This window comes from Salvelinus alpinus, chromosome 14, assembly GCF_045679555.1.
Source record: "Salvelinus alpinus chromosome 14, SLU_Salpinus.1, whole genome shotgun sequence".
Taxonomy (NCBI): Eukaryota; Metazoa; Chordata; class Actinopteri; order Salmoniformes; family Salmonidae; genus Salvelinus; species Salvelinus alpinus.
Window position 1 is genome coordinate 11,202,630 of NC_092099.1, and position 19,026 is coordinate 11,221,655.

The window sequence follows — 19,026 nt, forward strand, 5'->3', positions numbered from 1 at the left end:
GTGTGGTCCCAAGTCTGGGTTTAAGGTCTGGGTTCTATTTTCAAATGAAATCCAACTTTATTTGTCATATGCATCATATACAATGTGTCACGCCCTGACCGTAGAGAGCTTTTTATGTCTCTATTTTGGTTTGGTCAGGGTGTGATTTGGGTGGGCATTCTATGTTCATTTTCTATGTTTTGTATTTCTTTGTGTTTGGCCAGGTGTGGTTCTCAATCAGAGGCAGCTGTCTATCGTTCTCTCTGATTGAGAACCATACTTAGGTAGCTTTTTCCCACATGGTTTTTGTGGGTAGTTATTTTCTGTTTAGTGTTTTGCACCTTACAGGACTGTTTCGGTTTCATTTATTCTCTTGTTATTTTGTTATAGTGTTCTGTTCTAATAAATAAGCATGAACACTTACCATGCTGCGCTTTGGTCCGACTACTCTTCTTCAGACGACGAAAACCGTTACACAATGTGTAGACCTTACTGTGAAATGCTTACTTACAAGCCCTTAACCAACAGTGCAGTTCAAGAAAGAGTTAAGAAAATATTTACCAAATAAACTAAAGTAAAAAATTATATAAAGTAACACAATAAAATAACAATAACGAGGCTATATACAGGGGAAAAAATCTGGACCACCTCTAATTCACACAGAGAGACACATACAAAGCTTTCCCTCGCCCTCCATTTGGCAAATCTGACCATAATTCTATCCTCTTGATTCCTGCTTAAAAGCAAAAAGCGGTCAGATGAAGCAGATGCTAAACTACAGGACTGTTTTGCTAGCACAGACTGGAATATGTTCCGGGATTCCTCCGATGGCATCGAGGAATACACCACATCAGTCATTGGCTTCATCAATAAGTTCATCGATGACGTCGTCCCCATAGTGACTGTACATACATACCCCTACCAGAAGTCATACATTACAGGCAACATCTGCACTGAGCTAAAGGCTAGAGCTGCCACTTTCAAGGAGCAGGACTCTAACCCGGAAGCTTATAAGAAATCCCGCTATGCCCTCCGACGAACCATCAAACAGGCAAAGCATCAATACACGACTAAGATCGAATCGTACTACACCAGCTCCGACGCTTGTCGGATGTGGCAGGGCTTGCAAAATATTACATACTACAAAGGGAAGCACAGCCGAGAGCTGCCCAGTGACACGAGCCTACCAGATGAGCTAAACTACTTCTATGCTCGCTTCGAGGAAAATAACACTGAAACATGCATGAGTGCACCAGATGTTCTGGAAGACTGTGTGATCACGCTCTCCACAGCCAATGTGAGTAAGACCTTTAAACAGGTCAACATTCACAAGGCCGCAGGGCCAGATGGATTACCAGGACGTGTACTGCAAGCATGCGCTGACCAACTGGCAAGTGTCTTCACTAACATTTTCAAACTCTCCCTGTCTAAGTCTGTAATACCAACATGTTTCAAGCAGACCACCATAGTGCCTGTACCCAAGAACACTAACGTAACCTGCCTAATTCACTACCGACCCATAGCACTCACGTCTGTAGCCATGAAGTGCTTTGAAAGGCTGGTCATGGATCACATCAACACCATTATAGCAGAAACCTTAGACCCCCTAATTTGCATACCACACCAACAGATCCACAGATGATGCAATCTCTATTGCACTCCACACTGCCCTTTCCCACCTGGAGAAAAGGAACACCCATGTGAGAATGCTATTCATTGACTAATGCTCAGCATTCAACACCATAGTACCCTCAAAGCTCATCAATAAGCTAAGGACCCTGGGACTAAACACCTCCCTCTGCAACTGGATCCTGGACTTCCTGATGGACCGCCACCAGGTGGTAAGAGTAGGTAACAACACATCCGCCACGCTGATACTCAACACGGGGTCCCCTCAGGGGTGCGTGCTCAGTCCCCTCCTGTACTCCCTGTTCACTCATGACTGCACGGCCAGGCACGACTCCAACACCATCATTAAGTTTGCTGATGACACATTTAGGTCCACTGACTGTGCAATCGCCATCACTCTGCACACTTCTCTATCCCATCTGGACAAGAGGAAAACCTATGTAAGAATGCTGTTCATTGACTATAGCTCAGCATTTAACACCATAGTACCCTCAAAACTCGTCATTAAGCTCGAGACCCTGGGTCTCGACCCCGCCCTGTGCAATTGGGATCTGGACTTTCTGATGGGCCTCCCCCAGGTGGTGAAGGTAGGAAACAACATCTCCACCCCGCTGATCCTCAACACTGGGGCCCCACAAGGGTGCGTTCTCAGCCCTCTCGTGTACTCCCTGTTCACCCATGACTGCGTGGCTATGCACGCTTCCAACTCAATCATCAGGTTTGCAGACAACACTACAGTGGTAGGCCTGATAACCAACAACGACATGATGGCCTACAGGGAGGAGGTGAGGGTCCTCGGAGTGTGGTGCCAGGAAAATAACCTCTCACTCAACGTCAACAAAACAAAGGAGATGATCGTGGACTTCAGGAAACAGCAGAGGGAGCACCCCCCCATCCACATCGACCTATATTGAAGTGATTGCACAACGTTTTATTATTTCTACCTATTTGTTGACATGTTCACTATTCCCAGTGTGTTTTTGAGTTCGAACACGTGAATATTCCAATCTGTATTGTCCTACTTCCATTTCAGAGCCAGAGAAAGGAAAATACAAGGACTCTGGTATTCTTTATTCCCTTGACATATGGCATGGCGCCAAAAATCTGTGAAAGGAACTACATGCTGTGGTGGCAGAATTTGGGGTGAGCTGTTGTAACTTCTCAAGGGATATGTTCTGTGTTGGACTGTGATGTTATGCCTTTAATAGACTTCTGCTATGTGTGCACCCTAACACAAGGCCATTGTGTTCCAGAACTGTTGCTTGTATTGAAAGAACTGTTGTGTAACAATATGATTGTATTATCACCTCCCACTATATAAGGGACATGTAACCATTTATTATTTGACTTCTTTCCTGTGAAATCAGAGGTAGATCTCCCCTGCAGCTGCTTGTATTAAATATTATTCTATTATACAATGAAATAGTCTCTGCCTTAATCTTTGGATCTAATATTCCACAACAATGTGTTGATTGTAACCACAAATGGCATGCTCTAATGATAATAACAATTGTTGATATCGGTCCATAAACACACAAGTGCATTCGAAATGTGTTATTTTTGACATATCCCAATTCCCAAAGTGCTTGCGTAGGCAACCATGGAGCAAGTGGTGGTTAAGTGCCCTGCTGAAGGACACAGCAACTTTTTCTAAATCGCAGTCTCTGGTATTTCAACCAGCAACCTTTCAGGTTCTGGCCCATCTATCCTTGAACCTGACGCTGCCTTTGTTCAGTGGTGATCTGATATACCACTGTATACCATTGGCTTTCAGCCAATCAGCATTCAGGGCTTGAACCAAGTTTATAACTGTAAATAAATCCCCTTTGAGCATGTGCATAACTATGGGTAAATTTGACAGGAGAGTTTGAGTGATGAAAGTTGGACAGGGGATCTCAATCGCTGAGTATGAAAAACTTGGACAAACATGAAAAAAAACTGTTAGGCTATTTTCTGACAACTGTGCTGTTATTATGTGATGTTTAGACTAAAAAACGTTATAAATGTCCCATTTGCGAGATTGACTTGTCATTACAATAGGCCCTGATAGGCCTACATCTAATTTCAGATTGTTTACAGTAGCCTAGACAAGATGTAGGCAAGATGTAAACTGAACGATTTAGCAGCTTGCTTAGTTCAAATTAACAGACTAATTTATTCAACATGAATAGCGAGGCGATTTCGAGGTAAGAATTGCTTGTGTTAAACACCTATTAAATTGGTTTTCCAGCTCCAGGTAAGCTACACAATCGTAATTTCAACATATTTAGTATCAAATGGTAGCTTACAATGGCATATAAATGAATAGGCAACTTGATGGCGAACAGAGGCAAATGTTTCATTCTCCACATTTAATGTCCCCATAAAAAGAACCACGTGAGGGAATTCTCAGACCCAAAAAACAATAGCTGTAGTGCTCTCTCAACAGACACACGCCACTCACTCAGCAACAGCCTGCCGCACTGCCTGACAGTCAGCAGCAGGTCACAGTGAAATATATACTGTACCAGTCAAAAGTTTGAACACAACTACTCATTCAAGGGTTTTTCTTTATTTGTGCTATTTTCTACATTGTAGAATAATAGTGAAGACATTACAACGATGAAATAACACAAATGTAACCATGTAGTAAGCAAAAAAGCATTAAACAAATCAAAATATATTAAATATTTTAGGTTCTTCAAAGTAGCCACCCTCTGCCATGATGACAGCTTTGCACACTCTTGGCATTCTCTCAACCAGCTTCACCTGGAATGCTTTTCCAACAGTCTTGCTGAGCACTTGTTGGCTGCTTTTCCTTCACTTTGCGGTCCAACTCATCCCAAACCATCTCAATTGGGTTGAGGTCGGGTGATTGTGAGGCCAGGTCATCTGATGCAGCATTCAATCACTCTCCTTCTTGGTCAAACAGCCTGGAGGTTTGTTGGGTCATTGTCCTGTTGAAAAACAAATGATAGTCCCACTAAGCGCAAACCAGATGTGATGGCGTATCGTTAAGTGTATCTTGAATTCTAAATAAATCACAGACAGTGTCACCAGCAAAGCACCCCCGCACCATCACACCTCCTCTTCCATGCTTCACGATGGGAACTACACATGCGGAGATCATCCATTCACCTACTCTGCGTCTCACAAAGACACAGCTGTTGGAACTAAAAATCTCAAATTTGGATTCATCAGACCAAAGAACAGATTTCCACAGGTCTAATGTCCATTGCTCGTGTTTCTTGGCCCAAACAAGTCTCTTCTTATTATTGCTGTCCTTTAGTAGTGGTTTCTTTGCAGCAATTCGACCATGATTCACGCAGTCTCATCTATACAGTTGATGTTGAGGTGTGTTACTTGAACTCTGTGAAGCATTTATTTGGTGTCACGCCCTGGCCTTAGTATTCTTTGTTTTCTTAATTATTTTAGTTAGGTCAGGGTGTGACATGGGGATGTATGTGTTTTTTGTAGTGTCTAGGGTGGTTGTAAGGTTTAGGGGGTTTATTAGAGTAGTTGGGTTTATGTTTAGTATAGAAGTCTAGCTGTGTCTATGTCGAAGTGTTTTGTGTCAGCACTTATGTTTGTATAGCTTCACGGTCGTCTGTTTTGTTGGTTTGTTTTGTTTTTTCCTTCTTTAAATAAAAAGAAGATGTACTTTCCACGCGCTGCGCCTTGGTCCTCTCTCAGTCCCTTTGACGATCGTGACAGAATTCCCCACCAATGCGGGATCAAGCAGCGTGAAAAGCGGCAACAGGAGCAGCGCAAGGAGGAATGGAAATGGGAGCATAATATGGACTACACTACGTGGGAGGAGATCGACAGGTGGGCGATCGACCCAGGGCGAGTGCCGGAGCCAGCCTGGGATTCTCTGGCGCAGTGTGAGGAGGGATACCGGCGAATGGAGGCAGCACGACGACGCGGTAGGAAGCCTGTGAGTCAGCCCAAAAAATTTCTTGGGGGGGGGCTTAGAGGTAGTGGGCCGAGGGCAGGTAGGAGACCTGCGCCCACTTCCCAGGCTAACCGTGGAGAGCGGGAGTACGGGCGAACACCGTGTTACGCAGTAGAGCGCACGGTGTCTCCTGTACGTGTTAATAGCCCGGTGCGGGTTATTCTACCTCCCCGCACTGGTAGGGCTAGATTGGGCATTGAGCCAGGTGTCATGAAGCCGGCTCAACGCGTCTGGTCTCCAGTGCGTCTCCTCGGGCCGGCATACATGGCACCAGCCTTACGCATGGTGTCCCCGGTTCGCCTACATAGCCCGGTGCGGGTTATTCCACCTCCCCGCACTGGTCGGGCGACGGGGAGTATTCAACCAGGTAAGGTTGGGCAGGCTCAATGCTCAAGGGAGCCAGTACTCCTGCACGGTCCGGTATTTCCGGCGCCACCTCCCCGCTCCAGCCCAGTACCACCAGTGCCTACACCACGCACCAGGCTTCCTGTGCGTCTCCAGAGCCCAGTTCCTCCTCCACGCACTCTTCCTGTGGTGTGTGTCTTCGGCCCGGTGCCTCCAGTTCCGGCACCACGCACTAAGCCACCTGTGCGTCTCCAGAGCCCTGTATGCACTGTTCCTTCTCCCCGCATTAGCCCTGAGATGCGTGTCCCCAGCCCGGTACCACCAGTTCCGGCACCACGCACTAGGCCTAATGTGCGTCCCCAGGGTCCAGTATGCCCTGTTCCTTCTCCCCGCACTAGCCTGAAGGTGCGTGTCCTTAGCCCGGTGCCTCCAGTTCCGGCACCACGCACCAGGCCTACAGTGCGCCTATTCCGGCCAGAGCCATCCGTCTGCCCAGTGCCATCTGAGCCATCCGTCTCCCCAGCGCCATCTGAGCCATCCGTCTCCCCAGCACCATCTGAGCCATCCGTCTCCCCAGCGCCATCTGAGCCATCCGTCTCCCCAGCGCCATCTGAGCCATCCGTCTCCCCAGCGCCATCTGAGCCATCCGTCTCCCCAGCGCCATCTGAGCCATCCGTCTGCCCAGTGCCGTCTGAGCCATCCGTCTGTCCCGAGCCATTAGAGCCGCCCGTCTGTCCCGAGCCGTCAGAGCCGTTAGTCAGTCAGGAGCCGCTAGAGCCATTCGTCAGTCAGGATCTGCCAGAGCCGCCAACCAGACAGGATCTGCCAGAGCCGCCAACCAGACAGGATCTGCCAGAGCCGCCAACCAGACAGGATCTGCCAGAGCCGCCAACCAGACAGGATCTGCCAGAGCCGCCAACCAGACAGGATCTGCCAGAGCCGCCAACCAGACAGGATCTGCCAGAGTCGCCAACCAGCCAGAATCTGCCAGAGCCGTCAGCCAGCCATGAGCAGCCAGATCCGTCAGCCAGCCATGAGCAGCCAGATCCGTCAGCCAGCCATGAGCAGCCAGATCCGTCAGCCAGCCATGAGCAGCCAGATCCGTCAGCCAGCCATGAGCCGTCCAGCCAGGATCCGCCAGAGCCGTCCAGCCAAGATCCGCCAGAGCAGTCATCCAGCCAGGATCCGTCCCTCAGTCCGGAGCTGCCGTCCCTCAGTCCGGAGCTGCCCCTTATCCTGGTGCTGCCCCTTATCCTGGTGCTGCCCCTTATCCTGGTGCTGCCCCTTATCCTGGTGCTGCCCCTTATCCTGGTGCTGCCCCTTATCCCGGTGCTGCCCCTTAGTCCGGTGCTGCCCCTTAGTCCGGTGCTACCCCTTAGTCCGGTGCTGCCCCTTAGTCCGGTGCTGCCCCTTAGTCCGGTGCTGCCCCTTAGTCCGGTGCTGCCCCTTAGTCTGGTGCTGCCCCTTAATCCAGTGGGGTTAATGTGGAGGGTGGCCATTTGGAGGAGGCTACGTAAGCGGGTAGTGACTATGGTGGGGTGGGGACCACGACCAGTGCCGGAGCCGCCGCCGTGGAGGGACGCCCACCCAGACCCTCCCCTAGACTATGTGCTGGTGCGCCCGGAGTTCGCACCTTAAGGGGGGGGTTATGTCACGCCCTGGCCTTAGTATTCTTTGTTTTCTTAATTATTTTAGTTAGGTCAGGGTGTGACATGGGGATGTATGTGTTTTTTGTAGTGTCTAGGGTGGTTGTAAGGTTTAGGGGGTTTATTAGAGTAGTTGGGTTTATGTTTAGTATAGAAGTCTAGCTGTGTCTATGTCGAAGTGTTTTGTGTCAGCACTTATGTTTGTATAGCTTCACGGTCGTCTGTTTTGTTGGTTTGTTTTGTTTTTTCCTTCTTTAAATGAAAAGAAGATGTACTTTCCACGCGCTGCGCCTTGGTCCTCTCTCAGTCCCTTTGACGATCGTGACATTTGGGCTGCAATCTGAGGTGCAGTTGACTCTTATCCTCTGGAGCAGAGGTAACTCTGGGTCTTCCTTTCCTGTGGCGGTCCTCATGAGAGCCAGTTTCATCATAGCGCTTGATGGTTTTTGAGACTGCACTTGAAGAAACTTTCAAAGTTCTTGAAATTTTCCAGATTGACTGATCTTCATATCTTAAAGTAATAATGGACTGTCATTTCTCTTTGCTTATTTGAGCTGTTCTTGCCATAATATGAACTTGCTCGTTTACCCAATCTTCTGTATAGCACCCCTACCTTGTCACAATGCCTAGATTTTCACACTGTATTCACATCCTACAATACCCTTGTCTGTACATTATGCCTTGAATCTATTCTTCCGCACCCAGAAACCTGCTCCTTTTACTCTCTGTTTCGAATGCACCAGATGACCAGTTCTTATAGCCTTTAGCCGTACCCTTATCCTACTGTTCCTCTGGTGATGTAGAGGTTAATCCAGGCCCTGCAGCGCCTAGCTCCACTCCCATTCCCCAGGCGCTCTCATTTCTTGACTTCTGTAACCGTAAAAGCCTTGGTTTCATGCATGTTAACATTAGAAGCCTCCTCCCTAAGTTTGTTTTACTCACTGCTTTAGCAGACTCTGCCAACCCGGATGTCCTAGTCGTGTCTGAATCCTGGCTTAGGAAGGCCACCAAAAATCCTGACATTTCCATCCCTAACTATAACATTTTCCGACAAGATAGAACTGCTAAAGGGGGCGGAGTTGCAATCTACTGCAGAGATAGGGGGCAGAGTTCTGTCATACTATCCAGGTCTGTGCCCAAACAATTCGAGCTTCTACTTCTAAAAATCCACCTTTCCAGAAACAAGTCTCTCACCGTTGCCTCTTGCTATTGATCACCTTCTGCCCCCAGCTATGCCCTGGACACCATATGTGAATTGATTGCCCCCCATCTATCTTCAGAGCTCGTACTGTTAGATGAACTAAACTGGGACATGCATGCTTAACACCCCGGTCGTCCTACAATCTAAACTAGATGCCCTCAATCTCACACAAATTATCAATGAACCTACCAGGTACAACCCCAAATCTGTAAAAATGGGCACCCTCATAGATATCATCTTGACCAACCTGCCCTCTAAATACACTTCTGCTGTCTTCAACCAGGATCTCAGCGATCAATGCCTCATTGCCTGCGTCCGTAATGGGTCCGCCCCTCATCACTGTCAAATGCTCCCTAAAACACTTCAGCGAGCAGGCCTTTCTAATCAACCTGGCCCGGGTATCCTGGAAGGATATTGACCTCATTCCGTCAGTAGAGGATGCCTGGTTATTCTTTAAAAGTTCTTTCCTCACCATTCCTGCCCCATTCAAAAAATGTTATACTGTCACTACCTGAACATAGAGAGCCTTTTATTCTCTATGTTGGTTAGGTCGGGGTGTGACTAGGGTGGGTAATCTAGTTTGTTTCATTTCTATGTTGGCCTGGTATGGTTCCCAATCAGAGGCAGCTGTTTATCGTTGTCTCTGATTGGGGATCATATTTAGGCAGCCATTTCCCCACTGTGTTTTGTGGGATCTAGTTTTGAGTTAGTGCATGTAGCACCTCTGTAGTCACGGTTCGTTGTTTTCTTTATTTGTTTTGTTCAGAGTTTCACTGAATAAAATATGTGGAACTCAATGCACGCTGCGCCTTGGTCCGTTTCTCCACACAATCGTGACATGAACCAGGAACAGATATAGCACCTTGCTTCACTCCAGGCCTGAACAGCACAAAAACATTATGTGGCGTACTGCATTAGCATCGAATAGCCCCCATGATATGCAACTTTTCAGGGAAGTTAGGAACCAATATACACAGGCAGTTAGGAAAGCAAAGGCTAGCTTTTTCAAACAGAAATTTGCATCCTGTAGCACAAACTCCAAGAAGTTCTGGGACACTGTAAACTCCATGTGTCACGCCCTGACCATAGTAAGCTGTTTTTTCTCTGTGTTGGTTGGGGCGTGATAGTGACTTGGGTGGGTCATCTAGGTGTTTTTGTATTTCTATGGTGGCCTGGTATGGTTCCCAATCAGAGGCAGCTGTTTATCGTTGTCTCTGATTGGGGATCATATTTTGGTAGCCATTTCCTCATTTGTGTTTATGGGATCTTGACTATGTGTAGTTGCCTGTCAGCACTATTTTGTATAGCTTCACGTTTTGTTTGTTCATTTTGTTGGTTTGTTCGGTGTTCATTCATTAAAAGAGAATGTACGCATACCACGCTGCGCCTTGGTCTCATTCTAACGACGGACGTGATACCATGGAGAATAAGAGCACCTCCTCCCAGCTGCCCACTGCACTGAGGCTAGGAAATACTCACCACCGATAAATCCACGATAATTGAACATTTCAATAAGCATTTTTCTACGGCTGGCCATGCTTTCCACCTGGCTACCCCTACCCCGGTCAACCACCCAGCACCCCCCACAGCAACTTGCCTAAACCTCCCCCATTTCTCCTTCACCCAAATCCAGATAGCTGATGTTCTGAAAGAGTTGTAAAATCTGGACCCCTACAAATCAGCTGGGCTAGACAATCTGGACCCTCTCTTTCTAAAATTATCCGCCGCAATTGTTGCAACCCCTATTACTAGCCTGTTCAACCTCTCTTTCATATCATCTGAATCCCCAAATATTGGAAAGCTGCCGCGGTCATCCCCCTCTTCAAAGGAGGAGACACTCTAGACTGTTACAGACCTATATCTATCCTTCCCAGCCTTTCTAAGGTCTTCGAAAGCCAAGTTAACAAACAGATAACCGACCATTTTGAATCCCACCATACCTTCTCCGTTATGCAATCTGGTTTCCGAGCTGGTGATGGGTGCACCTCAACCATGCTCAAGGTCCTAAACGATATCATGACCGCCATTGATAAAAGACAATACTGTGCAGCCGTATTCATTGACCTGGCCAAGGCTTTCGACTCTGTCAATCACCACATTCTTATCGGTAGACTCAACAGCCTTGGTTTCTCAAATGACTGCCTCACCTGGTTCACCAAGTTGTTCTCAGACAGAGTTCAGTGTGTCAAATTGGAGGGCCTGTTGTCCGGACCTCTGGCAGTCTCCATGGGGGTGCCACAGGGTTCAATTCTAGGGCCGACTCTTTTCTCTGTATACATCAATGATGTTGCTCTTGCTGCTGGGGATTCTCTGATCCACCTCTACGCAGACGACACCATTCTGTATACTTCTGGCCCTTCTTTGGACACTGTGTTAACTAACCTCCAGACGAGCTTCAATGCCATACAACTCTCCTTCCGTGGCCTCCAACTGCTCTTAAATACAAGTAAAACTAAATGCATGCTCTTCAACCGATTGCTGCCCACACCTGCCCGCCCGTTCAGCATCACTACTGTGGATGGTTCTGACTTAGAATATGTGGACAATTACAAATACCTAGGTGTCTGGTTAGACTGTAAACTCTCCTTCCAAATCCAAAATTAAATCTAGAATCGGCTTCCTATTTCGCAACAAAGCATCCTTCACTCATGCTGCCAAACATACCCTCGTAAAACTGACTATCCTACCGATCCTTGACTTCGGCGATGTCATTTACAAAATAGTCTCCAACACTCTGCTCAGCAAATTGGATGCAGTCTATCACAGGGCCATCTGTTTTGTCACCAAAGCCCCATATACTACCCACCACTGCGACCTGTATGCTCTCTTTGGCTGGCCCTTGTTTCATATTCCTCGCCTAACCCACTGGCTCCAGGTCATCTATAAGTCTTTGCTAGGTAAAGCCCCTCCTTATCTCAGCTCACTGGTCACCATAGCAGCACCCACCCGTAGCACACGCTCCAGCAGGTATATTTCACTGGTCACCCCCAAAGCCTATTCCATTTGGCCGCCTTTCCTTCCAGTTCTCTGCTGCCAATGACTGGAACGAATAGCAAAAGTCACTGAAACTGGAGACTCATATCTCCCTCACTAACTTTAAGCATCAGCTGTCAGAGCAGCTCACATATCATTGCACCTGTACATAGCCCATCTGTAAATAGCCCATCCAACTACCTCATCCCCATATTGTTATTTGATTTTTTTTTGCTCCTTTGCACCCCAGTATCTCTACTTGCACATTCATCTTCTGCACATCTATCACTCCGGTGTTCAATTGCTAAATTGTAATTACTTCGCCACTACGGCCTATTTATTGCCTTACCTCCCTAATCTTTCCTCATTTGCACACACTGTATATCGATTTTTTATATTGTGTTGTTGTTTGTGTCACACTGTTTTGCTTGATCTTGGCCAGGTCGCAGTTGTAAATGAGAACATGTTCTCAACTGGCCTATCTGGTTAAATAAAGGTGAAAAAAACACACAAAAAAACAACACAAGAAGAAGAAGTAAAGAGATTCCACAAATGAACTTTTAACAGGGCACACCTGTTAATTGAAATGCATTGTGGGTAACTACCTCATGAAGCTGGTTGAGTGAATGCCAAGATTGTGCAAAGCTGTCATCAAGGCAAAGGGTGGCTACTTTGAAGAACCTGAAATAAACATTTTGATTTGTTAAAAACTTTTTTGCTTACTACATGATTCCATATGTGTTATTTCTAAGTTTTGATGTTTTAACTACTTTTCTACAATGTAGAAAATAGTAAAAAATTAAGAAAAACCCTTGAATGAGTAGGTGTGTCCAAACTTTTGACTGATACTGTATATTTTTAAGAGAAATGCCATGGCGGCCGCGGTGCAACTTAGAAATATCCCAAAAACATGCAACCAGTGACCAATACATTTTCACCCGCGACATCATTTTGAAAGTAGCCCAATTTAGCGGGAAAACCACAAACTTGGCAGCACTGGCCTCGACTGCGTTCAGAGCGGTACACATATTTCCCAGCCGACTACCTGTTAGAGTTGGTGTTCCTGGGGGGAAAAAAAGATAATCTAGAGATAGAGATAATCTAAATTCTGCATTATAGCAGGAGGGGTCTTCAAAAACACCTGGAAACATAAACATACATAGTGCAGCTTTACTATTAGCCACAATCTGTATCAACCGTCAGTAATAACCACACATGCCACACTGCCAATGTATCATTGTTTAGTTACATTTGCTTCCTCTGTAAATGCTGTCATATCCTTGTGTTTGTTGCTGAGGATCACTAGTAATTGTCGCTAATATTTAACCTGTTAAACTCTGAGCGGTTGTTTTAGTTTTGGTGGTGACATATAATTTGAAAGCTACATGCCTTGTCCTTTTGTAAATCCAACTGAAATCTTACTGCTGGCAATGTCATATTAATATTTTTCAGATAGAAATAACACCATCCTCCATGCACTGTAATTTACAAGTTGATGAGCTATTGATGAGAGCTGGGTAAATGAGTAAACCATTTTTACAATTGTTTTAGATCTATTTTACCCTATGACCGCTGGAGACAAATGTGAAACCAGTCACATGTCAGCAAACTGAAGCATTTCACCTTTACCACAGTGAATTTTGTTGGCCTTATAATTTGCAGATAGGAAATGTGGAGACCCAAGCTATAGGATTCTGTAGCCATGCACAAATAACAGTATAGCTCCAAACCTATCTACTTGATTTATGATTTCTAGAATGTGTAACATCGGCAACTGTAAATCCTTTTACTAGCTAGCTATGTAGCATAATTGACAAAGGTTAACATTGGTTATGATTATGACAGTGGATACATTTCAATCTCACAAAATTATAAGCATGACGCAAGATAGGATTCCAAGCTGATGTAAATAACAATTATTGGCTATTCAGCAAGCTCGCTAGCTAGCTAAGTGTCCTAACAGTGAGGAGAAACAATTATGCAAGAATTTACTATTGCAAATCTCAAAAACTGACAAGCTGGTTTTACAAGAAAAAGATTTGCCTAAGAATGCATGATAGACACGGCTGTAGCTAGATACCATCTGCCTACCTACCGAGGTACATTTTTACAGTCTGGTCACTATGCAAAAGTTGAGGGTTATGCCACATTTCTTTCTATTAGGCTAGACATTGTTCTAAAAGTAATATCTGCGCATGTGCACATGCATGCATGTTCAATTAACCTACCTTAAAAATCTCTTAAGGATCCACCCCTTTTTTTCAATTTTCGCCTAAAATGACAAACCCAAATCTAACTCAGCTCAGGCCCTGAAGCAAGGATATGCATATTCGTTGTACCATTTGAAATGAAACACTTTGAAGTTTGTGGAAATGTGAAAGGAATGTAGGAGACTATAACATAATAGATCTGGTAAAAGATAATACAAAGAAAAAACCAACCGTTCTTTTGTATTTTTTTTGTACTATCATCTTTGAAATGCAAGAGAAAGGCCATAATGTATTATTCCAGCCTAGGTGCAGTTTAGATGTTGGCCACTAAATGGTAGCAGTGTATGTGCAAAGTTTTACCAGGTATTGTTCATCCTGATCAGACAGGTTTTTTTACATGGACGATACATTGGAGATAATATACGACAACTACATGTACTAGAAATAATAGAACATCATGAAATATCTAAGAAGCCGGGCCTGATATTTATAGCGGATTTTGAAAAGGCATTTGATAAAGACTGGATTTTATTTATAAATGCCTGGATTTTTTCAATTTCGATGATTCTCTTATAAAATGGGTAAAAATAATGTATAGCAACCCCAGGTGTAAAATAGTAAATAAACGGCTATTTCTCAGAGAGTTTTGAATTGTCAAGAGGAGTTAAACAAGGCTGTCACCATATCTATTCATTTTGGCCATTGAAATGCTAGCTATTAAAATCAGATTCAATAACATTAGAGGATTAGAAATCCAAGGTGTCCATGTATGCCGATGACTCAAGTTTTATATTAACTCCGCAAGCTAGATCCCTGCAATGTCTCATTGAAGATCTAGATAACTTTTCTGTACTTTCTGGACTAAAACCTAATTATGATAAGTGTACAATATTATGTATTGGATCCTTAAAAAATACAACTTTTATATTACCCTGCAGTTTACCTATGAAATGGGCTGATGGTGAAGTAGACATATTGTCAGAGTCGTGTGTATAGGTGGCAGGGAAGTCAGGTGCAGGAGAATCAAACTGAATGTAATGGAGTTGTTTAATAACAATAAACGAAACATAACTCCAAAACTAAATATAACAATAAAACAAAGTGGGTACGAGGACCCGTCGCGCACCAATACAAACACAAAACTGAACAACAAACAATCTCTGACAAAGACATGAGGGGAAACAGAGGGTTAAATACACAACAGGTAATGAATGGGATTGAAACCAGGTGTGTAGGAAGACAAGACAAAACCAATGGAAAATGAAAAATTGATCAATGATGGCTAGAAGACCGGTGACGTCGACCGCCGAGCACCGCCCGAACAAGGAGAGGCCTCGACTTCGGCAGAAGTCGTGACACATATTCGGTATTCATATCACAAAAGATATAAATAAGATCTCCACAATGAATTTCAATAGAAAACATAGACAAGATCCTCCAACCATGGAGAGGTAAATACCTGTCTATTTATGGAAAAATTGCCCTGATGAACTCCTTAGTCATATCTCAGTTTACTCACTTACTTATGGCATTGCCTACTCCTGATGATTTGTTTTTCAAATCATATGAGCAAAAAATATTTTGCTTTATCTGGGACGCTAAACCAGACAAAATAAAACGTGCCTATCTATATAATGAATATGAATTGGGTGGGTTGAGATTGTTAAATATAAAAGCACTAAACCTCTCTCTAAAAGCTTCACTCATTCAAAAGTTTTATTTGAACCCTAAATGGTTCTCAAGTAGATTACTAAGAAAAGCTTATCCATTGTTTAAAAATGGCCTTTCTGCCTTTGTTCAGATTGCCATGTCTCATTTTCGATTAATTGAAAATCTCTCTTTTTCAAACAAGCATTGCAGAGCTGGTTACAATTTCAATTCCATCCCCCTGAAAAGATAGAACAAATACTACAACAAATATTATGCCTGAACTCAAATGTGCTGGTTGATAAAATACCTGTATTTATGGGAAAGATGTTTGAAAAGGGTATTTTGATCTTAAATGATATTGTAAATTGGAATGGTAGAGTTATGTCCTTCATTGAGTTATCAGAACTGTACAGAAAGGTCTGCTCAATGCAAGAGTACAACCAATTCATTACAGCATTACCCCAAAAAATGGAGGAGGCAGGTGGCAGCGGGAGGAGGTAGGGAACTGGTCTGTCCGCCCAATATAAAGGATCAAAACTGGCAGAGGAATAAAAATTGCATACATAGGAAAGTATACCAATTTCATTTGAGGACCAGGATGTTGACAACTGTGCCATACAGATTGCAAATTTGTCGGGAAGAGATTTTTGATGTACCGATTCCATGGTACGAGTTGAGTTGATATATAAAACAATGCAAGATTCAAGACTTCATGCTTTTCAGCTAAAATTACTATATCAAATTCTTGCCACCAACAAAACGTTGAATATTTGGGGCATAAAATCATCGAAGCTCTGCAGATTTTGTTGTGAGGATACAGAATCAATAGACCATTTATTTTGGTATTGGCCAGAGGGAGCCTGTTTCAGGTCTCAGGTTCAGCAATGACTGAAAATGCATAGCATTGATCTAAAATTGACCGTAGAAATAGTACTGTTAGTAATTGACTGACCCGGTCTCTCCAGATCTCCTAATATTCTTAGTGAAAGTATTTATCTTCAACTCGCAATCTGTGCATTCTATTCAATTAGATAGATTGAAATTGTACGTTAAACATCACAGCATAGTTGAAAGATATATGTTGCATAGAAATTCAAAGAGGGTGGCCAGCAGAGATAGGTGGGATGGGCTGAGGGAAGCTGAGGGTTGGGATGTGGAATTGGAGACAAGTGGGAGTGGAGTTGCTGTGCAGGAAATAGAATGAGGGTCAAAGATAAAAGTAAAAAATGAAACATAATAAAAAGTATGTTTGAATGACACTGAGGGGCAGTGTTTTTACAACTAATGCCAGTTTGCCTGAGGCTGATGCCGTGCAGGTGTTTGTACACATGCATATACAAACACTCATTCAAATAAACGCATACACGAACACAAACATACATGTAATAGTGCCAGACATGCACACAAACATATACAGTTGGCATTGCTGTTATGATTTTAGTTGTCCTTGATGTCCTTTGTTTTTTTGTTTTTTGTTGTTGTTTTTTTTTGCATTGTTTGCTGTTTTCTTCTGTCTTTTTCTTCTTTCTCTTTAGTTAATTTTCTTGGTTGTTGGCACATTGGGGGGTTCTTGGGGGTGGGGAATGGAATGAATTGTTTTTATTAAAAATTTAAAAAAATCTTCTTGGGGGGGACTGTGGGAGGGGTCTCAAATGGTTGAGGGACAGCTATTGGGGAACTGTGTGGGGGATCTTGGAGGGTTCAGGTTCTCGTTTTTTGGCCTGGTGGGAGATCTGTCATTGTGCCTTTGAGCAGGGCATTGACCCTGGATGCTTCTGTGTGTCGCTCTGAATGGGAGTCTGTTGGATGACTGGCTGGTGTGGTGTAGTTGTTGAGCGGCTTCACTGCAAGTATATTGTATGTTTCGGATATTCAATAAAAAATAATTTAAAAAGAATGCCCAAGTATGTGTAATTTGTTTATTATAACTTTTCATATTCAAAGTTGTGCACTCTCCTCAAAAAATAGCATGGTATTATTTCACTGTAATAGCTACTGTAAATTGGACAGTGCAGTTAGATTAACCAGAATTTAAGCTTTCTGCCAATATCAGATATGTCTGTCCTGGGAAATGTTCTTGTTACTTACAACCTCATTGCATTAGCCTACATTAGCTTAACCGTCCCGTGGAAAGGACACTGATCCCGAAGTTATGTTATGCTGGCATAGTTCAACTCAAGTTGAAATTGTACAATAGCGTATCATTTATTAACTTTTTGTCTTACAGACAACACTGTGTGGTGCCTGGGCTTCTTCTTGGAGTGGATTCTAGATGGAGAGAAACATAATTAATTTGCCTACGTGTGTCATTTTGATGGATTGGACATTATGCTGGATTTCAAGCAGTAGATTACTGGCAGTTTGAGCGTGACAACAACCCTCTCAAAATGTTGCTGATCAACAGATGTCTGCACTTGACACCTCAGACACACACACACACACAATGCAGCAGCTGCTGTAACAGTGCCTTCAGAAAGTACCCATACAGAAAAGTTGTATATGGCCTTAAAGCAGATATCAAAGAACGTGTCATACATTTAAAAATATATGTTCATATATTTGAATAACATATATAAATCTCCCATCCCCCAATACAAAAAATTATAATATGGATATATTTAGATTTATAATTTGTGATGTACAAGTTTTGAAAATGCACAGAAACCTATCTAAGTATGAATGTTTATTTTTGAACACTATAGTTGTGGCTGCCCATAAGGTTATGGAATCACATTGTATTTATAAAACGTTATTTGGTATTGTTATTGTAATCAATGACTGTACATGTATGGTTGTAATCCACTATTATTTTGGGCTGAGTCCTCCAAGGATTTCCTTTGGGAATTGTTTATGTCTGTTGCCACCAGAAAATGTATAAATGGTTATCTGAATGATACTTACCTTTTAAAGTGAAATTGTTTTGAAAAACTATATACTCTAACACTAATCTAACGGCATTAACGCAAGCCTGTCAAGCCTATAGGGTTGCTATTAGCTCAGTGGCTACCGTTAGCTGTCTCAGTTTTGCAATGGCTATACTGGTTTATGGATCATTTAGCTATTTAAAGGTTTAAACATGCTTCCTTGGATGTGTACAATGTTGTGTACTCATGGATGCCAAGGGAAGCCAGGCTTCCTCATAAAATGTACCAAGAAAAAAAGAAACAATATATCAAATAATTTATCTTTCATCCCTCTGTGTTTCATAATTTGCAAGAGGCTGAATGTATCTCGCCAGAGAAAACATCCTTGCGAGCGAAACAGCGCCCCTCTGTCTCTGTATGTGAAGGCCATCTATCAGATGCTGTCTGGTCCAAAAGAGTATGACTTTGTTACCTATCGTAGCATTGAATGCAAGGGAAGCCAGCGAGCGTTTGACCTCCCTTGAAAAATTATTTTATAAAATAATAGCCAATCAGCATTGAGATAAAAAAGAGTGAGCTCAACTGTGACTGGTCC